The sequence below is a fragment of the Octopus bimaculoides genome, chromosome 5, assembly GCF_001194135.2.
Source record: "Octopus bimaculoides isolate UCB-OBI-ISO-001 chromosome 5, ASM119413v2, whole genome shotgun sequence".
Taxonomy (NCBI): Eukaryota; Metazoa; Mollusca; class Cephalopoda; order Octopoda; family Octopodidae; genus Octopus; species Octopus bimaculoides.
The window spans coordinates 31,207,273-31,210,917 of record NC_068985.1 but is presented as its reverse complement, the minus strand read 5'-3'; the positions used below and the strand labels follow the sequence as shown (position 1 = coordinate 31,210,917).

At 35.5% G+C, this 3,645-nt stretch overlaps 1 protein-coding gene across 3 annotated transcripts in view; it reads left to right on the top strand.

Moving 5' to 3' along the window:
• Window positions 1-3,645, top strand: part of LOC106867865 (uncharacterized) — a 50,172-nt gene that overhangs the window by 13,309 nt on the left and 33,218 nt on the right. For 2 of the 3 annotated variants that reach the window (XM_052968256.1, XM_014912912.2), the window contains exon 1: window positions 349-454. The exons of the other annotated variant lie outside the window; for it this stretch is intronic. The gene's annotated coding sequence lies outside the window, so the exon portion shown is untranslated. Of the gene's footprint in view, window positions 1-348; window positions 455-3,645 lie in introns of those variants that run through there. 3 annotated transcript variants of the gene reach the window in all.

The window sequence follows — 3,645 nt, the reverse complement described above, 5'->3', positions numbered from 1 at the left end:
CGGAGATTATGTTTCTGAAAAAAATGTAGTTAGGGTTAGGGTTATAATTAGGATTTTAGGGTTAGGGTTAGGGAAAAAAGTGGAAAATAAAGGAATTTGGCGGGGAAAGGGGGGAAGGAGGGGGCAAAATTTTCAAAATGCCGATTTTTGTCAATTTTCTGGAATCTCTGTATCCGAAAACGGGGGTTTTCGGAAAAAAAAAATAATAATTTGCGAGAAAATGGGGGAGGGAGACGGGAGGAAGTCTTTCCAAAGTAAATACTGGGGTAGATTTGTCCGATTAAAACTCTACTAGGAAAAAATATAATAAAAAGAGTTGTTTAAAATAACCACAGTCGTCTCCCTTGCATGGGTTTTTTCTTTGATACTGTTTGGTGTTTGTCTTGTCGATTAACACTTCATCTCTTCAAACCTGAAGATTACGGTCGTATTTAAGAACGTGTTTTATCTATCGGTAAATATTTAGTTTTCGATAAACAATAGATTTAATTGAAGGTATATTAACATTATCCCTCCCGGCAATGTCCCTATTCGTACCATACTAATGTTTGGTAAACGACAGTGTCATTTCGTATTTTAGTTAATCTCCCTACCCAACGAAAATAATATTGTCTTTTGTTATTATTGGGCATAACTACAGGGTTTTACAGACCCCAAGACTTCAAAGTCTGGGGGGTAAAACCCTGTAGTTATGCCTTTTATTGTAAATTATTGTTTATTAGATAAATTTTCAGTAGTTCTTTTAGTTATTATTCTTGTATTTGATGTTTTCTTTTCAGTGCTTGATTCTAATTTTACTATTTCCCCATGTTATATACACTTTTTGTACTTATTCCAAGTAGCTTGTTTCCTAAAACTATTCCTATCGAATCCAACTATATATATAATATAATATAATATATATATATATGTGTGTGTGTAGCATAGTAAATAATTCTTTTATTTCTTATTTCAAAGAAGTAAAAAAAAAGAATGTTTTTATCAATAATCACTGTACACTAATCTTCTAGATATAGTGTATCTAAAGATACATATAGTACGTAAACTACCTGTAAATCTTTGTTCACTTTCAAAAAAGCTATGGACAAATTGTCTATGACACTAGAAAATATTCTTAACGAGGTAGTTGATTGCTTAAAGTGTACGATAATTAAATGCTGGAGCAATTTCGCCAAGCTAAATTGCATTTATCACCGTATTTGAAGCTGCCAAATATTATCGAAAATATTGCTCAATTTCAAGATATTTAAAATATATGTCATTTATTCAATAACATCATTTAGTCTGATTTTTATCATTCTATAATTTGTCTTTAAGGCTGGAATTTCATTAACCCATAAAGCGCTGGGATTTGCACTTACATAGCATGGACTGCTGAGCACATTTTATAAAAATGAGACGACCATGCACACATAAAAACAAAAAAATAGTTAAAATATCTTCTTGATATATAATGGTGGCAAGTTTTACATCATCTGAAAAGTCATTAGTTGAACTATTAGTCCTCTTGCATTCTGGGGGGTATCGGAGCGTTTGAGTGACATTAGACCCCAACAAACGCCCCATAAATTAAATACATCTATCCGGGCCACGATCGCGGCCCGTCGCGCTGTATATGTTAAAGCACTCGCTTTGAGCAAATTTTCTTTCTTCCTTTTTTTTCTGCTTTATCAGTAATCATCTACATCTATAAATATCCATGGTCGTTTAGTTTGAAATAACATGGCCGTTTCTTAACGAATCTTTACCAGGTTTTGCAAGGAGATACAAATGAAACCTGGAATTATCTATCTATCTATCTATCTATCATAAAACGGAAGGTGTGTGTGTATACAGGCCTTTTTCTTGATCCCCCTTAAAATCAATATTTTTCATCCGATTTCGTTCACACTGGGAACATACATCACTTATGTTCCAGGGATGGTCATAGACTCTTCAAAATTTTTCACAATGAGTAATGTTGCCCTCTTGGGGACGAAAACGCTTTCTCATAGGTAAATAACAAATACCAACGATCGTTGCTTCAAGGGACATTACTCTTGATGACGTAGTTATGCTACTTTCACTTCGTCTCCCACAGTTTTTACAATGTCCATTCACTGCAAACTGCTGATATTTGCACATTAGCACTTCCTTGAGATAGCCATGGAATTTAAATCAACTTTTAATTATTTTTTTAAAAGCCTTCAGAAATTAATCCATAATATATATTTTCTCTGCTTTTCCTACCAGGTTGTGATAGTTATACAGTTTTTACAATGCCCACTTAGTGGAAACTGCCGATATTTGCATGTTAGCACTTCCTTGAGGTAGCCATGGAATTTAAATCAACTTCTATTTTTTAAATGCCTAAAAAAAATTTTTTAGCTAGATTGCCCAAGGCTCAAATGTCTCAACCCTTCCTAAGGCCTATGTGACAATTTTCTGAATCCACTCAGCAAACAATAGTACCACAGACATGATTCAAGCATTCAAATTACCCCCCCCCCCTCACTTTGCAGATAACCCTGCAATGCCACCTAGGAAAAAGAGAGTTCGCATTGGTAGACTGTCCAGCGCTGCTGCCAAAGCCAAAAGATATCAGAATAATGAAACTCAAGACCAGATGTCCTACAGACTGTCCAAGCAGGCTGCCTACAATGCTGCTGCCCGTGCAATACATGCACCTGCAACTTCTGCAACTGTTAAGGCTTCAAAGTCTGAAGAAGAGCTTGTGTAAGCATAAGAAAAAAAAAATCCCTGTCCAAGGATTCCTTGGGGTAAAACATGAACCAAGAAAAGAGAGATTGAAAGTTTTAAATTAGTTGTAGTTGCATAGGAGTGTCAGTTTGAGTTCAGAACTGTCTTTCGTGCCAAACTCTTGCTTTTCTTTCTCCTGTCTTTATTTAGTCACACACACACAATATATATGTAACGATGGTATTTAACGATAATATGCATCATAGAAATGAGTGAAGAAGAACAATATTAATTGATTGTTAAGATGGCCATTTTATTTATATTATTATGATGATGGTCATTACAATATAGAAGATACAACTTCTTCGAGTTGTTTGTGTACACAATGTTTGTTGTTGCAGGAAACAAATTGTCTTTAGTTCCATGATCCATTGTGTATGGTAGTTCGCTTCATCAGTGAGGGACTACAAGAGAGAAAGAGAGAGAGTGGTAGTAAGAGAGTTTAGGCAAGTAGAGAGAGTAATAGATCTGCTGTTGCACATGTTGACCAGCATACCTGCTATCAGGCTTCTACCATACTCTGAACATCTTAAAGCTCCAACATCTGGCTTGGTAGACATCTACAAGATTATCCACCATCTTTTTGACAACAATTTTGGGCATCTTTTTGAATTCCATATGTCTAACATTTGTGGACATATTTACAAAATCAAAAAACAACACACCACCCATGACTTTTGGAAACATTATCTCATACTCAGAATTGCTAAGGCATGCAATAAAGTACTATCATCAGTTGTTAGCTTTGGAACACTATATCTTTCAAAACTTGCATGCTTCCTGAAGTTCGCCAACAGTACACCTGATGTTCCTCACTTCCTACTTTTTTTTTTAACACTGGAGGTACAATGGCCCAGTGGTTAGGGCAGTGGACTCGCGGTCATAGGATCGCGGTTTCGATTCCCA